Below are 20,880 nucleotides of genomic sequence, written 5' to 3'. Positions count from 1 at the left end.
TATTGGACTTGTTGTTTGGTGGACATAGTATAGGGATTGGGTGAGCCACACTAAATATTGGTGTCCTATGTTCTCTTTTGTATGATTTATTATTTTCTAATATGTTTTATATTTTCATGTAATTCTTATTTCTATCTGTGGTTAATCCTAACATTGACAGGGTAAGGTTGAATATCTGGCTTTGTCCACATGTTAGATGTAGTCTTAGAAATTTGAGGATAACGAGTATAGGAAGAAGGATATTCCCTATATGTAGGTGTAGAAAGAGTTAATGTTCCAAGGATAGGGCTAGGGGAGGGGTTTAGTAAGAGTTTATATTAATTTTCACAGGTAGGATAACAATAGGAAATTTTTTTATTGTTTTGAGTTTAAGGATATGGTGTAAGAGGTCTAAAGTGCGATGCAAAGTGGGCAAGAACTATGGGAGATATAGTGAATCTTTTAGTGAATATAGTGTATGGAAGACATGGTTGGTGGCTAATAATTTTTTAATTATCTAAAGTATTGATAAGTAAATGTGGCATATAGAGTAGGTGAATCATATATGTGAAGCAAGATAGATATGGTGCTAATTAGATAAAAGGTTTGATGTAAGAACATTAGTTGTGGTTGGGTATTTAAGAATGATATATGAAATAGGTGATGTTAAATGATTGGTAGACATTGGGGAAGATAAAGAATTCAGTTAAGAGCCTTAACATAGAAAGTGTAAAAGGATGTTGGAATATGAACCAACAAGGGTGATAAGTTACTATCATGTAAGTGTTGATGTTCAAGTTCATATGCTGATTAGTTAGTTGGGTTTATTGAGCATGTGGAGAAGGGTAGAAATTTTATGTGGAATAATCCTTCTAACGTCTTGAGATTTTATTAAAGGTTGAATAATGTTGAGCAAGTTGAGAGTGTTGTCCCCTTCTATTGGAAGTTGTTTAGTGTCTAGGAATGACACTTGTGATGTGAGAAGTTGTATCTCATGGTTGACTTGAAGATTGTTGTCCTAATTTGATTAGACATTAGGGTTGATCCACCTTGCTCTACATGAGAATGTTTTGAAAAAATAAATATGTACCCTAACAAAAACAATCATAATCAAATCCATTAATATTGGGCATTGTAAAGTAATATTTTTCTTCCTTGCAAGACATTTATCCCAAAGAATGATATTGATTGCTAGTACTAAACATTAAAACTATATAAAATTTCCATGCTAATGTCCATCCAATACTATAACAAGATTTCTCCATCTCCAACACTCAATATTTGAGTCAAGGTAAAATATGCAAGGTAATATTTATTTCAAGCTATTTTGATAAATTAGATTCTTAGACGATGATAAATAAATTAAACCTAAGGAAGATCCAGAATAGTAGACCATAAAAGGTCACTTGGGTGACTGATGATCAAAAACTAATTGTCCAAGAAAAATGTTATGTTGACTTTTCTATAGAAGACTATTATGATAGAGTGTCGTGTGACGTAGTTTCAATGTCTTTTTAATATTATTATTGGGAAGACCTTTGAATTTTGTGAGGAGGACCTTACATGATAGGTACAATAATACTTACATTGTTAATAAAGATGACAATTTTTTTACATAAACCCCCTTGAAAATTAATTAGAATTTTAAGCCAAGGATTATATTTTTTGATAGTAAAGAATTCTTGATTTTGTAGGTTCTTAATGGGAATGGAGCACAAGGTGGTTCTAGAAGGATTGAAAGGAATGAGGAAGTTCAATATGCAACATTGTGACTAATTTGGTGATAGGCAAAAGGCAGGGACATATTTGTAGTACAAGATGGTGCAATACAATGTGTTGTTTGGGACCATTGAGTCATATTGGTATACAAGAGAAGGATAAACAATTTCCTTTAAGGGTGCATGATTTTCATTTTTAGTTTGACCTCAAGAATTCAAGAGAATTGGACCAATACATAATACTCTAACTATTATATTCAAAATATAGCTAAAAATAAAGACTAATTACATTTGCATAATGAAAATACTATTTGTATTCTTGCTAACATGAATTGTATCTTAACAAGAAGCTTTAAAATTTTAAATAATCCCACTCCCACATAAAACCCTTGTTATCTATACTTTGATATTTAAAAATCCCAAATTTCTATGGCAAATCATATTGACTATGAATACAAATTACTAAAGTTAATTAAATTAGGTTAACATTCTTAGTTTTGGTTTTTGCAACCCCAAACTCAAGATCAAGTCAACAATATGGTTGGCAAGAGGATTTTTGGTTTCCAATATTTTTTTAATATTGTACCTTGCTCAAGAATTCTTTCTTTCCACCAAGTTGGGGGGTGAGGGGGGGCGGGGGGAGGGGGGGGGGGAAGAATGATTATTGTAGGTGAGAATGGGGAAAAATTCTCCTCTACGAGAAGAGCTCCACAATGTAATCAACTAGACAATTTTGAATAAAATGGTTACATACCTATTCAATTTTGTATCAAGGAAGCTCTTAGTCCTCCTAAAGATTCAAACCACTCTACACACAACTCTAACCTAAAAGAGCTTCTTCCCACACTAGCATTTATGCATCCCTGTACAAAAGACCATCAAAATGTAGGAGTAGAGTCACAAATGTCTTCTCCAATCTCTCCTGGTCATTGCTCTACTGTACTTGATTTGGTCATTTTTTCCTAGTTTTCTCCCACACTTTATCGATAATCACAAAGTAAAATATGAGTTTCACTTTTCACTTTTTTTTTTCTTTATAATCCCCATTCATTGAAATTTGAACACTAAACTTAAGGAATGCCAAAATTATGACACTAAACTTAAGGAACGTCAAAATTTTAACATTAAACTTAAGGAATGTCAAAATTTTGACCTTTTTGAGATCATAAGAAAAAGTAAAATGAATTTGAGAAGCTAAAATGGTCTTTGGTTGAAAATGTTGATAAAAAATAGTGGTAAAATGTACTAGTGTTAAGTTTTGAAGAGAAACTTTAGGCACATAAAAAGAACAAGAAAAATTATGAGGAAGACATTTTTCATTTTTCCAATAAGAAATTGCATCTTATTTTTAGCACCTCTTTATTTTTGAAAAGCTTATTTTGAAATTATTAGTAGTTGTTGCTCCACTATAATAGGAAAAGACTCCAAACTATCCTTTCCTATCAATTTAAACGTCACATGCTCTACACCCAACTCTAACTTAAAAGAGATTCTTCCCACACTAGCATTTATGCATCCCTGTACAAAAGACCATCGAAATGTAGGAACAGAGTCACAAATGTCTTCTCCAACCTCTCTTGGTCATTGCTCTACTATACTTGATTTGGTCATTTTCTCCTAGTCTTCTCCCACACTTTATCAGTAATCACAAAGTAAAATATGAGTCTCACTTTTCACTTTTTTCTTCTTCTTTATAATCCCCATTCATTGAAATTTCAACACTAAACTTAAGGAATGCCAAAATTGCGACACTAAACTTAAGGAACGTCAAAATTTTAACACTAAACTTAAGGAATGTCAAAATTTTGACCTTTTTAGGATCATAAGAAAAAGTAAAATAAATTTGAGAAGCCAAAATGGCCTTTGGTCAAAAATGTTGGTAACAAATAGTGGTAAAATGTACTAGTGTTAAGTTTTGAAGGGAAACTTTAGGCACATAAAAAGAACAAGAAAAATTACGAGGAAGACATTTGTCATTTTTCCAATAAGCAATTGCATCTTATTTTTAGCCCCTCTTTTTTTTAAAGCTTATTTTGAAATTATTAGTAGTTGTTGCTCCACCATAATAGGAGAAGACTCCAAACTATCCTTTCCTATAAATTTAAAAGTCACATGGGAATAAAGTGGTTGCATAAATTTAAGCAGAAATTATCCATAAGAAACCCACATGGTGACATAGGGTTATTGATAAAAATGACATATGACTGAAAACATGATATTTTTGTAAGGCCTCACCTCGACCCATCATAGCTCAACTGATACAATTATCTTTGATACATTATGATTTGATACTTTGTGATGTAGGAGAATCCTAGGTTGCATTGCTATCTTGTATATTTTTCTCTCTTTCTTAGTTTCTATTGAGTTGCAATGTCTTGCATTGTCGAGTTCTCAGTTGTTGCCAAACATTTAGTGGATGCTGAGCTTCCTAGTTGTTGCTAAGTTTGTAGTTTCTATCGAGTGCATAAATGTTGCCGAGTTCCTTTGGTTGCTGAGTGTTCTTTGGTTGCTAAGTCATCCTTTGGTTTTCAAGCTTTCTTTGGTTGTCAAGTTTTCTTTGGTTGTCAAGACTTCTTGGGTTGCCAAGTTATGTTTAGATGCCAAGTTCATTTGGATGACGAGTGTCAATTTTTCCTGGAGTCTTTATTTTCTGAGTTGTCTATGTGTTGTTTCCTATTGAGGCTGACCTTTGCATTTAATTTAGTGTTAGATATCTTCTATGAGCCAACTTGTGGCTTATCCTAGCATTTAATATGAGGGTTTATTTGGTTGTATTTACAATAGGTCAACTTGTGGTTGTGCATGTATTTAAGAAGGTCTTTGATAGAGTCTTGGGGCATCAATTTGGGATCAGAAGGATATCAAATATACAAGATAGTAGCAGAGATATGTTGTGATGCAAATTTTTGTTATTGAAGTTTGATTTTTTTTGTAATATGGCTATAACCTAGAAGACCTTATAGGTGGGCATGTAATAGATCATTTGATGAATATATGAATGAAGGCATTTTCTTCCTCTATCTCTTGAGTTGTTTGTGTTTTCTATTTATTTTCTTTGTGTTGACTCTTGAAGGTGGTTTGAAATAGCTAGGTGTGTCGTTGGCCCTGGGTATCTCTTTTCCCTCCCTATGTCAGGTGGCATTAGATCTAGGTTCATCCTTGTAGAGATTGGATCATGTAGAGCCCTAAGTAAATTTGGGTTGTAAGGTTGTAGATCTGTAGATTTGACTTACACCTTGTAGAGGGTTACAATCTTGCAGGAACCTAATTTGCAAAGATGGTTTGAGGTAGATAGATTAGATGATGTAGAGATAAGCTAGAGGAGATGATCACATCTTGATGATGTAAGAGATGATGAAGCAGCCACACCAAACCCTAATCTAGAACCTGAAGAAGATCATGATGAGGCAAGGTTGTTGAGAGTATTGTCTAGGGATAATTTGGAGCCTATTGTGGAAGTTGTTCCTTATGATGGAAAGCTAGATACCAATACTGTGTTGGATTGGATCTCTAATATGGAGAAATTCTTTGAGTATGAAAACACCCCTGATAATAGGATGGTGAAGATTGTAGTTACAAGGTTGAAAGGACATGCCTCACTGTGTTGGGAGAATTTGTAAATTGATAGACAAAGGAGAGGAAAGGATAAGATTAAGACTTGTGTAAAGATGGTGAACAAATTCCTACTTGCTGATTATCAATTTAGTTTGTTGAGGAAAATGTAAAATGTGAGACAAAGAGATATGAATATGAAGGAATATACTAAGGAATTCTATAGATTGGAAATTAGATTTGGACATTTGGATGATGATGTTGAGAAAATTGCAAGGTACATAAATGGATTGAGATCTGGAATTCAAGATGAGATAAGTTTTGTGAAATTGGAAAGTGTGGAGGAAGCATATCAATATGCCTTGAAAGATGAGGAGAACTTGACAAAGAAGCATGAACAAAGACAAAGAGGTAGAGGTGGTGATTTCAGAGAGGCGGAGGTAGATCTTATGGAGAAGGTGGTAGATCTGACAGTTCTATACAAGATAAGGGAAAATTTGAATGGCAAAATGATGATAAAGGTGAGACTGAGTAGAAAGGTGGTGATTCCTATTGAGGAGGTATTGGTTCTTACTGAGGAAGAGGTAATTCTTATTCTAGAGGTGGTTTCTATGGTAGTTGTTTTAGATGTGGTAAAGAAGGGCATAAATGATTTGAATGTAGATCTTTTGAAAATGGTCAAGGTAATAGACATGTTTTAGTTCAAGGAGATACTAAGAGTTCACCAAGTGGACCTAAGGCTAGAGAGATTCTAATGGTGAGAAGAACCTTATGTACTAAAGGAAATGATGAGGAACCTTTCCTTAGGAGAAGTCTTTTCAAGACCAGATGCAAGATGGTTGGAAAATATTGCAAGGTAATCATTGATGGTGGAAGTTGTACAAATTTGGCATTAGAAGAATTGGTTACAAAGTTGTAGTTGTAGAGGTTGGAGCATCCTAAATCCTATCAAGTTTCATGGATCAAAGATGAACATAAGATATTGGTAGGTGAGCAATGTTTTATGAAATTTAAGATTGGACATTACTTTGATGAAGTTTTGTATGATATTATGCCTATGGATTATTGTCATATTTTTTGGGTGGACCTTGGAAATATGACAAATATGTTTTACATGATGGAAGATTGAATCAATATACTCTTTGGGTGAATGGGAAGAAGAAAATATTGTTGTCTTTGATTGAAAGTCCAGATGAAGTTAAGTGTACTTTTATGAGAATTTGCATGGTTAATGGAAAGAAAATTGAAAAGGAGATGAAAAAGAATCAAGTATGTTTTTCTATCATTCCTAGAAGACCAAGTTGTCCCAGTAGTAATGGAGTACTAAAAAATAGTGTTAACTGAGTGCCAGTCAGTAATGACCGAGTGACAGCAGAACCTGGTAGTATTGATCAAGTGCTAGTAGAAATTGCGTAATTGCTAAATGAATATAAGGAGATTGTTGCAGAGGATATATGTGATGGTTTACCTATAGTAAGAAGTATAAGTCATTGTATGGATCTAACTCCTGGAGCTAGTTTTTCAAATAAAGCACCATATAGATTCACACCTACTGAAAATGAATAACTTAAAAGATAAGTGCATGAGTTGTTGGAGAAAGGTTTGATTGGAGAAAGTTTGAGCCCATGTGTTGCACCTACTGTATTAGCACCTAAGAAGAATGGAGAATGGAGAATGTGTATAGATTCTAGAGCTATTAACAAGATCACAATGAAATATAGGTTTCCTATGCCAAGGATGGATGACATAATGGATTGTTTGAGTGGAGCAAAGTATTTATCAAAGATAGATTTGAATAGTGGTTATCATTAGATCAAAACTAGAGAAGGTGATTATTGGAAGACTACTTTCAAAACAAAAGATGGTTTGTATGAATGGTTGGTAATGCCTTTTAGTATGACTAATGCACTTAGTACTTTCATGAGGTTGATGAATGAAGTTCTGAAAAGATTCTTGGGTAAGTTTGTGATATTTTACTTGGATGATATTCTGATATTCAATAAGACTAATGAAGAACATCTTGAACATGTTAGACAGGTATTGTAGAGATTGAAAGATGAAAAGTTGATGATTAATCTAAAAGTGTTCTTTTATGCAAGAGAAAATTGTGTATTTGGGATTTGTGATTTTAGCTGATGGTTTAAAGATGGATCCTAAAAAGGTTAAAGCAATTTTGGAGTAGCCTACACATGAGAATGTGGGTGAGGTAACATCATTTCATGGTTTGGCTAGTTTTTACAGAAAGCTTATAAGGAATTTAAGTTCTATTTGTAATGCTAAGAATGAGACAATGAGAGGAGATAAAAAGGAATTCAAATGGATACATGGACCTGATAACAGTTTTAAGACTTTAAAACAAAAGTTTTCTGAATTGCATGTATTAGATTTTCTTGAATTCAGTAAGGTATTTCAAGTTGAATTTGATGCAATTGGTAGTGTATTAGGAGCTATATTGAGTCAAGAAGGAAAACATGTTTCTTTCTTTAGTGAAAATTTGAGTGATGTTAAAAGGAAGTATTTTGTATATGATCAAGAGTTTTATGTTATTATTCAAGCATTGAACAAGTGGAGACATTATTTGGTTCCTAAAGAATTTGCATTGTATACATATCATAAATCTTTAGAATACTTGGGAAGTCAACATAAATTGAATCAGAGACATATCAAGTGGGTAGAGTATTGACAGAGTTATACATTTGTGATTAAGCATAAGAGTCGAGTTACTAATAGAGTTGCTGATGCATTGAGTAGAAAAAATTCTTTGTTGAAAAAGATGAAGGTTGAAGTTCTTGGTTTTGATGAGTTGAAGGAGTTGTATTATACTGATCCTAATTTTTATGAGATGTGGAGAGAGTGTAGAGCACCTAGTTTGATAGAACAACCAAGTAAGTTTGATTAGTAGTTTATTCAAGAAGATATGATGTTTAAGGGTATTAAGTTGTGTATTCCTAAGAGTTCTATGAGAATGAATTTTATTAAATAAAAGCATAGTGGTGGAATGGCTAGACATTTAAGAAGTGATGTTGAGCTATCATTTTGCATGATGCTTAATGATAGGAACCCTTTCAAACTCCTCTCTTGAAAAGTTAATCTAGGATCAACTCCAAGGTTTCGGGTGATCTTGCAACCTACTGGAATATGCTCAGTAGAAGATAAATGTGATTGTTCATGAGGAAGCCTTTGCTAGTTAGACCAATTTTAGATAAGATGTTGAATCTACTTGCTATCTCAAAACAAGTAACCACATGAAAAGAATTTTTTTTTGTATTTTTTTGTTTATAATGAATATAGTTTTAACTATGCAACTATATGAATTCCTAAATTAACCAAGTGTTTGTAAAGCAAGTAATGAAGATTAGGTAACAAGAAGTTAAAGAAAATGACTTGAAAAATAAATTCCTAGCAGACATAAGCCACAAAAACATGTCTATGAATTAAGCCTTTGAAAAGATTAGTAGGTAACCAATGAAAATAGGAGCAGTGCTTCCTTAATTACACTGATGCAATCATGGATGGGAATTCAATAGCTATAAGATGTTTCACTCTCCATCAGATCACAAGGCCACATAAAGTGTGCTCATGCATGAAAAAAGCTATGTAGGAACAATAGGTGATCTCTTCTCCAACTAAGTATGTGAGGAGAATTTGTAAACATGTGACAAACAATAGAATTAAAAGATCACTCAATCAAAATAGCATAATAAACCAATTGGCTCCATTACACTCTATGAACATACATTCACAAAATATAACCCACTCAAGAAAGAATAAATACACTTTGAATGAGAACAACAATAGCATATATTATTGAATCAAAATAACAGCTTGGAATACATATTTAATTCCTCAAATTATAGGAAATATTCTCCTCAATTTGTGTTGAGAGTGAGAGATCTCATCATGGAATCATGGAAATATATGCTTCTAAACTAATAAAACAAATCTATTTATGTACAAATTGACTCTCTAACTATTGCTTGTAGACACCTAAATTTGATTACACCGCTTTGGTAATCCTATTTAGCCATCTCTAACGGCATCATTAATTAAATTCCTATTTAATTAAATCCTTTTCCATCCCCTAGTTGATTAATTTAATTAATCATCTATAGTCCTAATTGATAAATCAAATAACCCATTATTTATCAATTAAATCCTATTCTTCTATCTAATTCCAAAATCCCCATTTATTAAATAAATCTATTTAATAAATAAAGCCCTCAATCTAATCACCCCTAACCTATCCCTAACCCTCCATTTATCCTAATCCACCCCATCCACCCATACTAACCAAGCTTAGCCACTAAGTCACCCACCCTCATGAATGCCATCCACTTGCATATCTCTAACAAGCTTAATCTAATCCTAAACCATCTCTAATCCCCCCCCTAACCTTGTCACATTCCCTAAGTAAGCTTAAGACTTTCCTAAGCCAAGAAAAGTCAACAATCTCAACTCCCTCCAAAATATCCCAACCACCAAGCCTTCATTACTCTTACAAAGCCATCAAGACTCTTACAAACCCATTCATTGCTCTTACAAGCCATTTATGAGGGTCTTTAAGGCCTTGAGCCTCCTTTTTTGACTCATCCATCCCCTTTCCTCCATCCACTCACCTTGTGACATGTGTCACTCCCTGATTGGATGTAAGGAAGCACAATCCATGTGCTCTCCTCTCATGCAATCTGAGCCCTCCATAAGCTTTTCCCCATCCTTGCATCTTAGCCCTCAAACCCTCAAGCCCTTAGCCTATAAATTGAATCCCCTGCCAAGGCATTTCATCACAACCTTTGAGCTAAAGTTATATTGCTAGTTTGAGAAACAAAGCCTTTAAACCATACCCATATAATACCAAATTGAGAGCTCACAAAGCTACCAATTTGCCATTACCCATCCCCACCATTGAAGAAAATTTGAAGCTTGAGCATACATACCAAATCTAAGAAAATAGACTCATCCCTAAATCAAGTGACCATCCTCATTGGGAGAGCCATTATATGGCTCATATTCTCATTTGAGGGTTTCACTTTGTCTCTCATATATGTTATGATTTTTATGCTAGTTAATGCTTTGTTCTCTTGATAGATTAGTATTACTTGATAACATAGTTCTCATATATAGTGCTAAGTAGGACTTCACCCTTGTTTATATCATTTAATGGGTACATGAGCCTTTACATGTCTTAAAACAAAGAAAGCATGAGAAAATAAGAAGAAGAAATCAATTAGATGATGTAGAAGTCTCCAGAGATGCCAAAAATAGAATTTCAACCTTCTCTGGATGTTTTTAGGAGTGAAACTATTGTCAGAATGCATTTTTGATCCATGGAAAACTCTAAATTTAGAATTGGAAGCTAACTATCGATGTACCTCTAACTTCTTCAAAAACTTTTGATGCACTTTTGGAGAAGCACACCTTGCACACCTTTCACACCTTGGTGACAGGTTCAAAAAATGTAAAATTTTACCAAGTGTCAAAATTGAAATTCTAGCTTATGGGTTTTCTTCTTCTTAATACTAGAGCTATGTCTAGATATTTTCTATTGAATTTCTCTATGATCTCCATCAGTTGGGTTGCATCCAAAATATCTAAAGCATCATATTTATCCTTTACTTTTTGTCAATAGTTGCCCACCTCTATGTGAGTCTCTACAAAATCTCCCAATTTCACATCCAATTCTAGCAATGCCTCTTCGGTCTTAAATTCTTGTCTAATATCCTCATTAGTGGAAGCTTCTTCACAAGTCTTCCAAAATTGTTCAACAACTTCCTACACAATCATGAGTCTATCCCTTGACTCATCTTGAAAAATGTCAAGACAAGCATCACAGTAATGTCTCTCTACTTTCAAAATCTTCTCTTAGGCTTGATCCTTGAGCTTATGGATATTTGCATGTAATGTCTCCATTACTTTATTACTAACCACAATCTTCTCTATCCAATCATCTATTTTATCTAACTCATCCCCTGTATATAAATATACAAGCATCCAGTACCTTTGACCTTTTATTGATTGTGATACTTGAAAGTCATTTCCCTAGGTATGTACCTCGTCCATCAATCGAAAATCCTAGTTTAAAATGGCAACTAGTTTGTCTACATTATTATACATATGGTGCAATAACTTGAGGTTCCCCTATATTATCTGCACCCCCTTTTCCTCAAAACTTTCCCTCCATTGCTGACAAGCCTTCAAAAATGGATCCACCTGTATAAATGCCTTTTGTTTATCTTTCCTCTCTAAAGTTGCTTCAAGAGTGGCCTTTGGATTATCTGAGTCAATAGGACCAACTAACTCATGTAGAAATCCCCTCATGATTTCATTCTACTTTCTCAACTTAACCAATTTAGCCTCATCTTTATCTAAATGATTAAAGACTTCTTTAATTCCAGTTGTCACCATCAACTTAGCCATGTCCACAGTTGGCTTTCCAAGCAATACTTCTTTGATCTGATAATCATTTGTGGTGAAATCCTTTGTATCTGCATGTAGAGGAGGGATAGAAATATGAGCGAACAAGTCCTAATTTCTATCCTTCATAATGAAGACCAATGTATGCACATCACCCTTAGGTAATTCAGGCTTCTTGAGAGCTTCAACTAATTCTCTAGTTCCCTCTTCCTTAGTACAATAAAATTGCCTTTTATGCCTAACCATCACCTCTTTTCTCAACCACCTTGGAGTAGTTTCCATCAGAGACTTATACTTAGATCAAGATGGGGTTTTTTCAGCTAGACCTTTTCCCTTATCGCTCCTCTCCAAAGTCCTTTCTTTCTGTGAGATATCTATATCAGGCATCCCTATATCTATTGATCCCATAGTACTTACCTCTATATCTTGAGAAGTTTTTTGTGGTTCTTCATATATTTTCCTCTCCTCTAATACTTCATCGATAGGTCTATGTTGTGGATCTTCTTCTTTTACTAGTTGCACCTATTCTTCATTGACCAGAGGGAGAGGAGTGGTTGAACCTTTATCCACTAATGATACATCTTGAGATGGTGATGGTGGGGCACCTAGAGGTCCTTGTGGAGAAGATGGAAATGGACTCCAATTTTCTCCCAAAGGCTAATTGGTTGGTGTATCCCTTATCTTGTCACCTATTAGTTCAGTACCTAGAGGCATGAAGTAAAAATATGACATTTTAAAAACATCAGCCCCTTGGTCCTCTTGTTCATCAATCCATTGTTGTAACTCATCCTTCAAAGTTGTGACTTGAATAGATTGTGGAGGAATGGGTGGCAAAGTTATCATGGAACTCCATCATTCTGCTTTAGTAGCCTTTGCTAGACAAGTCCTCTGACTTAAGGGAAGTTTATCATCTTCATCTTTGTCATTCTATTCTTCTTCTTCCAGAATAACTTCTGGGACTAATAGAAAAGGAATAACCTTTCTTATCACCTTTTTTCTCTATGTCCTTTTGATTGGATTTTTCATCTTTTTCTTCTTGGGATTTTATGGAGAGGCTTCTTCCTCTTGGGTAGGTGGAGACACTTCATGTGCTTCTTCTTCAACTTCTTGACCTTGTTCTTATGGTGGAACTAATAGATTATCTTGATCTTGAGTGGCTTCCTAGGCTTGAGTTTCTTCAACCTTGGGCTCAACTCATTGTGGAGAAACTCTTTTCCTTTTATTCTTGCCCTTGTATGCCTTGAAGTACCCAACTTCCCTATTGTGCTAATACATTGTCTTTGGCTTAATTGGAGATTGGGCATTAAATGTTGGTACTGTAACCTTTTCTCCTCTACCTTTCACTAGATAGGTTGTAGCTTGGAAAACTACTATTTTTGGAACTAGATCCAACTTGAATGGTCTCTTAATCCATTCCTTGGTCAACTAGATGATATGCCTCTCCCTATGATTGATATTTGCATTTTCTTCTCTATCAATCTTTGCATTCATGATTAGATGATCACATATCTTATCTTTATTTTATAAAGGATCCAAAACATCTAAAGTGTCTTGTTGAACAACCTTTAATGGGACATTTATTTTTAAGGCACTTCCTACCAAATAAAGAGTCATCCTACAACAATCCCTTATTTGGATCTCGTAGTCATCTACTACATTCATCCAGTGATCCTCTATAAAATCTTCATGTTTAAATTATTTTGCTACCAAGAATTGGACTTGGCCAATGTTATGAAAAAATGGATGAGGGAAGTTATAATCCCCCAAGGGATACTAATCCCATTCTGACTTAAAATTCATGATATCTTTCTTCTGCTTGACAATGAACAGACCTATGGTGATTGGCCATACCCAAGTCTTCCTATGCTTCTTCCTTACTCTATCATATGCAGATGAGAGTTGTCATGCAATCTCTAGAAAAATGAGCCTATCACATGGATACCTCAAGAGCTTCTTAGGACTTATAGTTGTACCCGCTACCCTTAAGTAGGTGAATGTCTTGAATTGAATGTAGTAGGTGCCTATTTCTATAATTTTTGCTACTGGTTCTTCTGGCATCCTTTTTGTATAGTCTCCCTCAATGAATTGGATGATTGAAAAAATGAAAGAATCATTCACTATTCTATATTCTTTGTTGTGATCCAAGAGCTTTTTCCTCACTAGGTAGGGGTATACCACATAAGGCCATGCATCAACATCTTGCAAGTTGCCCCTCTTAAATAACCCTGGGTAATATGTAGTTCTTGCTACTAAAAGATACACCAAATAAGATGTCATATAAAATCTTAAATCATTTTTTACCGCCACCAACTATTCATCTAAATTGTCACTAAGAATTGTGGCCTAGTTAATTGGCATCTTTGTCATTCTGATGGTTTCAATGAATGTACCATCCATATGTTCAAGTGTCTTGCTGTTGGTAATCCCATGATTCTACTTAGGAGCACTATGGAATGTATGATATCATCCTTCATGTAACCTCTTGTCATATCTACTTTCCCAACTTTTCTTCTCCAAGGTGTTCTATCAATGAGATATGAAGATTGAATAATTTTTGTAGCTTCTTGTTCTTGATCTCTATACCACCTTTCTACTTGATGGTATGTCAATCTTATATACTAATATACCCTTAGAATATGAAATAATTTCTCTATATTCTTGTGTCTTAGATCAAGAATGATCTCTCCAATTATTCTTTTAACCACCCTCTCTTCTGAAACATTATTTTTTAGCCAAAGCCATGATCAACTCAAAAGATTGTACTGAAATTGGGTGTGAAGCTATGTTTACTAACTCCAATCTTATAAGTGTAGACACCATTAGGTGCCTCTTATTTGGTTTTTTGTATAGATCCAAGAATACATTCCAGTCAATATGACCCATCTTAGTGTCTAGAATCTTTGAATGCGCATCCTAGAAGTGTGATTTTGATGGAACACCTTGAAATTTGAAGACCACCAATTTTGGATCAATCTTTACAGAAAGGGAGGATTATGAGGAAGCCATTTTATCTACACAAAACAAACATACATTAGTCTAGAAGATGGAAAATACAATCCTAAACAAACCCAGAACCTTAAAATACTGCAAAATAGCTTAAAAACCTATTATTTGCCTTTGATAGATAGAACTTGGTGCACCTTGCACACCTTGAGGGTGTGCTAGGTGTGCCTTTCTCCTAAGGTAAACCTTCAAACACTAAGGGTGCAAACATAGTGCACCTTGTGGGGTGTGCTATGTGTGCACCCTATTATGTAAAGGAGATCTTGTCTCTGAAAGGTGTGCATGTGTGCACCTTGGATAGGTGCGCACATGCACAACTTTCACTAAGGTGATTGTTGTTTTCTTTAAGTTTTATTAAAATTTGTGAAAAAAAAGATGTGCACCTTGGGCATCTTTGATAGGTATGCAAGGTTCACACCTTCATTATTTTAACTTGGTGTATTTTTTGTATGCTGGTGTAGAAGATTAGCACTCCTCTTAATGTGGAGGTGCACTCGCTAGAGATTAGGAAGAAGAAATGAGTAAGGAGGAGGGAGGGGTCCCAAGCTTTTATAGAACTAGGATGGAGCAACCTTTGGAGGTGTACACCTATGCATGTGCATAGGTGTGCACTTTCAAAGGGAAGTGCTCCCATGCTAGTGTACTTAGCACACTAGCGCACCTTGAAGGGTGTGCTAGGTGTGCTAGTGCACACCTTGATATCCAAAATTTATTTTTTCTTTCAAAATCTCCAATTTTTGACAACTAGTTTTTTTAAGCAAAGGGCTAGACTAGGTTTACACACCAGGTAGAACCCTAAAAAGGACTCAGACCCTAGACTAGGTGTCTAGAAAGAAAAAAATTACACTAGGGGGTCCCCATTTCTTCATTGTGAAACCACAAGTGATAAGACACTAAGTTTTTTGAAAGAGAATTATTATTGGCCTCAGATGTATAAGGATGTTCAAAAGTTTGTAAAGAGTTGTGGAGTTTGTCAAATTGCAAAAGGAGTAAGTCAGAACACTAGATTGTATACACCTATTAGTGTTCCTGAGAAATCTTGGAGTGACATCAGTATGGATTTTGTTCTTAGATTGCCTAAGACAATGAAAGGGTATGATTATATATTTGTGGTTGTGGATATATTTTGTAAAAAGGCTCATTTTATACCTTGTAAGAAGACATCAAATGCTGAGAATATTGTTGAACTTTTATTTAAAGATATTATTAGATTGCATGGATTACCAAAAAGTATTATTTCTGACAGAGATAGTAAGTTTGTTGATTATTTTTGGAAGACTTTGTGGAAGAAGATGGGTACTAAGTTGAAGTATAATTCTACTTTCCATCCACAGATAGATGGAATGATAGATGTTGTGAATAGAATCTTGTGTAATTTGCTAAGATGCTTAGTTGGGAATGAATCACATAAGTGTGAGATGGTATTAGCACAAGTTGAGTTTGCCAATAATAATCTTGTGAATAGGATTACAGAAAAAACACCTTTTGAGATTGTTACTAGAATGAAGCCTAGACAAGTATCAAATGTAATAGATATTGCTAGTGTAGAGAAGAGAAGTGATGCAAGAGAAGAGTTTTCTAATTTTATGGAGTCTTTACATAAGGAAGTAAAGCTGAAGTTGGAACAAAGTAATTAGAAGTACAAGGAGAATGTTGATAAGTCCAAAAGACATCATGTTTTTGAAATTGGTGATGAGGTGATGGTTCATTTGAAGAAAGGTAGTTTTCCTATTGGAACATATAATAAGCCAAAGATGAAGAAGTTTGGACCTTGTAAGATCTTGAATTTTATTTATAGTAGTAATTCTTATGAAGTTGAGTTACATGATGACATGGATATATCTCCTATATTCATTGTTTTTTATTTATACAAATATCATGAGTCAAATGATGAAGTGGATGTATCAGATTATTATCCTAAGAAATAGATTGAAGAAGTTAAATAGGTATTGGAATATAGAGTTGGTAAGTGCACAAGAGGAAAGGACTACTATGAGTATTTGGTAAAGTGAAAAAAATAGACCTAGTGAAGATGCTACATGAATTTCTCAGTCTGAGTTGGATTCAACTCAGGTTATGACACCTCAATGATTCAAGAGAATCATTTTCTTCAACCCCAGTTGTCAGATCTAGGAGCATCCTAGGTTGGACTACTATTCTAAATATTTTTCTCTCTTTCTTAGTTTCTATTGAGTTGCAATGTATTGCATTACCTAGTTCTCAGTTGTTGCCGAGTGTTTAGTGGATATCGAGCTTCCTAGTTGTTTTCAAGTTCATAGTTGCTTCCAAGTGCACAAAGGTTGTTGAGTTCCTTTGGTTTCTAAGTGTTCTTTGGTTTTTGAGTCATCCTTTGGTTGTTGAGCTTTCTTTGGTTGCCAAGTTTTCTTTTGTTGGTGAGCTTTCATTGGTTTTTGAGCATTCATTAGTTGTCAAGCCCTCTTTGGTTTCTTAGTTTTGTTTGGATGCTGAGTGTCAGTATTTCATGGAGTCTTCATTTATCAAGTTGTCTGTGTGCAATTTCCTATTGATGTCACCCTTTGCATTTAATTTAGTGTTAGATATCTACTGCGAACCGACTTGTGGCTTATCCTAGCATTTAATATGAGGGTTTATTTGGTTGTATTTACAATAGGTTGACTTGTGGTCATGCATGTACTTAAGAAGATCTTTAGTAGAGTCTTGGGGCATCGATTTGGGATTAGAAAGATATTGAATTGAGAAGATAGTAGCAGAGACATGTTGTGATGCAAAGTTTGGTTATTGAAGTTCAAATTTGTTTGTAATATGGCCATAACCCAAAAGGCCTTATGGTTGGGCATGTAATAGATCATTTAATGAATGAAGGCATTTTCTTCCTCTATCTCCCAAGTTGTTTTTTTTTGTTGTGTGTTGCAACTGTGTTGAACCTATGTGCAAAATGTAAGACCAAGGTTGAATCCAATAAAGTAATTTGAACTTCGTTGTCAAGTGTTTAATTTGTATCATAATCTGAATCTATGTGTATCATTTTTGATTTTGTGATGTGTCTAATGTTATGTAAAAGTAAATATTATTTTGTCACTTGACACTCGTTATATGCATATGTGTACTAACATGTCAATTAGGGTTGTCAATGTAACCCATTAATCTAAGACTGATTCGATTAGTAACCTAAATTAATTTCCCTTGCTTAGGGTTTACTAGAAAGGTTACATCCTTAGGATTTAGGACATCAAATATTTCATGCCACTTGTACAGGTCATGAATTGATCCTAGAAGCCAAGTTTAATGTAATCCAAGTTCCCAAGTGGTATGGGTATGGGTTAGGAAACTTTTCCACCCTTTTAGAACTTCCTAGCAACATTTATGATCCCTAAAATATCCCAATTTTCCTTTGTTATGAAAATGGATCATCTCCATGAGGTTACCCAAGTTTACACTCTTTCGAAGAGGTTTCCTTTATGGTAAGAGAAAGTGGGGAGACCAAAGGAGGCTTAGAGTCAAGTTTTGAGTTATTGCTATTTTGGGTGGGTGAGCTTAGAAGCTATTTAGAGTCCCTTTGAAGAGTTGGAGGGTGTTCATCCAATATCTATTTTTAGAGAAGTCAAGATTCATAATTGGAAGGAGGAAAGGATTAAGCTCATCTCAAAACTCATTCTTGCCATAACCTTTGTGAAGGTAGGTTTCTCCATTGCCATGGATATATTCATTTTGTTCATAGTTTAAGTGTGTGTGTAAATCTATTGCATGTTTGAAGTTGTGTTTTATGTTGTTATCATGTGAGCGATGGGTATTGTGGGTTTTTACTTGCTTTCTTTTCATGTTCTTTTACTTTTTTTGTGGGAAAATTGTGAAGGGAGTGTTGGCATTACTCACCCTTAGATAGAGAAGAAGTGGTCATGTAAGGGGAAGGGGTTAGTTGGACTTCATGTTAGTGCATAGTCCCTTCTCATGATGAGAAGGGGAATGAAATGCAAGGTCTATGGGCCCTTTCATGCCACTACCTAATTGATTTTGTTTGGAGAGAAAAGAAGTATGAAAAAATAGGAATCCGTGTAAGGTTCTAGCCTTAGAAGAGGCATGTTCTGTATGTTTTTGGCATTGGCCTCTCTTACATGAAAGATCCACCTTCACCCTTGTCATAGGTTCAAGATGAAACCTATTGTGCATACCTTGGACAATAATTGTATGTTGAGTTATGTCCTTGTGTTTGGAATCTTAGTGTAACTTGGTCAGTTATAGTTTCTCCTAGCTTAGTAGGTAGCCTTTCGAGGCCTAAGATGGGAGGTGAGCACTCCATGGTTAGTTATGTATGTTTTGTATATTCTAGATTAGCATTATGATGGAGTCATTGTTGAATTGGAGCACTAAAGGTGTTCTTGATGTCATTATATAGGGGATTTCTCCATTGTAATCCCACCTATTGTATTGTGCCTTCTATTGACATTACAGTCAAGTTTTTTTACTAGTGAGACACAAACTTAATGAGATGGTTAACAGTTACTAAGCTTATCTTGAAGTTTATAGTGTTAACCAAGTTATTCAGCTCTACTAAGTTCTACAGTTGCTACCAAGTTCCAAGAATAATATTTAGTTTGTGCTGAGCAATATCTATTAAGTTGGGGATTATTAGTGTAAACTGAGCTTCATAGTGTTTACTGAGTTCATAGCTTCAATGATGTGAATCTAGTGTTGATCGAGCTATGTAGTGTCAACCAAGTGATTTAGTTTATATTGAGCTCATAATGATAGTGTTGACCAAGCTATGTAGTTTTAAACAAGTGATTAAGTTTATATGCTGAGTTTCATAGTAATCATCGAGTCACTAGTGCAGACCGAGTTTAGACTACTTGGAAGTGATTAGTATGAGCCGAGCTTCTATCTCTACTAAGTGCATGATGATGTCAAGCCTTGATAATGGTTGCCGAGTGTCAGAACCTCACCGAGTTTGTCTTCAGAACCTAAGTACCTACAGTTGGGCCAACTTTGCATATTTTGGTGAAACTTGTATTGTAGCCAACTTTGATGAATTATAAATTGGATTGGTATATATGTAATGTATTGTATCACATCCAAAGAAGAATAGTATGGATATAGAAATATATGTATAAGAGAAGAAGTGCAAAGTAAGAAGGCTACAAGAAGTATAAGGAGAAACAAAGAGTTATCTATCACAACAAGGTGATCATTACACTCCAAAGGAATCTCATTTAGCAAATCAAAGTTGCAAATTAGAGATCAGCCACTAGTTCATCCTAACATGTGGAATAGTTAAATCTTTTCACAAGGTAGACTTAACAGTCTTTTGTAAATCTCTTTATCGAGTACATTCTTCACTATATGTTTGTAAATCCTTTTGCAAGGTGGATGTAGTAGTCCTCATTGCTACTAATAGGGCAGATCATCAACAGTGATCATTGTAAGCCTTAATAGGTCAACTTTATACTGTAGTAGGGTGTTTTTTAGTGGTGAATATTCGTAATTTTATGAATTTTAGAAAAAAATTGCTAGTAATTTGGCTAAAAATTTAAGATTTAATGCAACCTAAATTGCCACATTTTTATTAAATTTAGTTCTAAAACATTTAAAATCATTCAATAAATTATTGTAATAAAAAATTTAAACTCAAAGATTCACCACAATATTAGATACATGATTAGATTTGATTCACCTGAATATTATATATTATCAAAGAAGCTTAAATTAATTCACCAATAATTATCATAATTATTAGTTACTTTAGGGATATATTACCAATATTTAGTTTTCACTATTGATTTAAAATATAATGGATTTATCCTCATAATTTCCATGAGATAAAACATGTTCAATTTTGATTTGTAATATTCCATGGCAATTAGCGAACTTTCTATTATTATTGAGATTCGCCAATATTTTCTACTGAAAAATTATGATTCCAAAATAATTGCCAATGTAAATAATATTTAAAATTTTAAAAAATGAGAGATTCGCTATAAAAATAATTTGGTTTTTCAAAATAATGAAAGATTCACCAATAATTTATATCTTTTTTTGGAGGGTGGTTTCTTAAAGTTTACCCTTTACTGCAGTACTAAAGCTTGTGGGTATCATCGCCACCCAGTTTTAGTTTCTATTTGGAAGGTTTCTGGGTTACCATATTGTGTGTCAAAGTGTTATGATTGTTTTAATGCTTTTAGGTTTTCATGCATGCAATTAGATCAGAATACATATAAAGGATTAATTGGTGAATTAAGAT

This window comes from Cupressus sempervirens, chromosome 3, assembly GCF_028749045.1.
Source record: "Cupressus sempervirens isolate cs-2001-9-10 chromosome 3, ASM2874904v1, whole genome shotgun sequence".
In the NCBI taxonomy this organism is placed as follows: Eukaryota; Viridiplantae; Streptophyta; class Pinopsida; order Cupressales; family Cupressaceae; genus Cupressus; species Cupressus sempervirens.
This window is presented reverse-complemented; position numbering follows the sequence as displayed.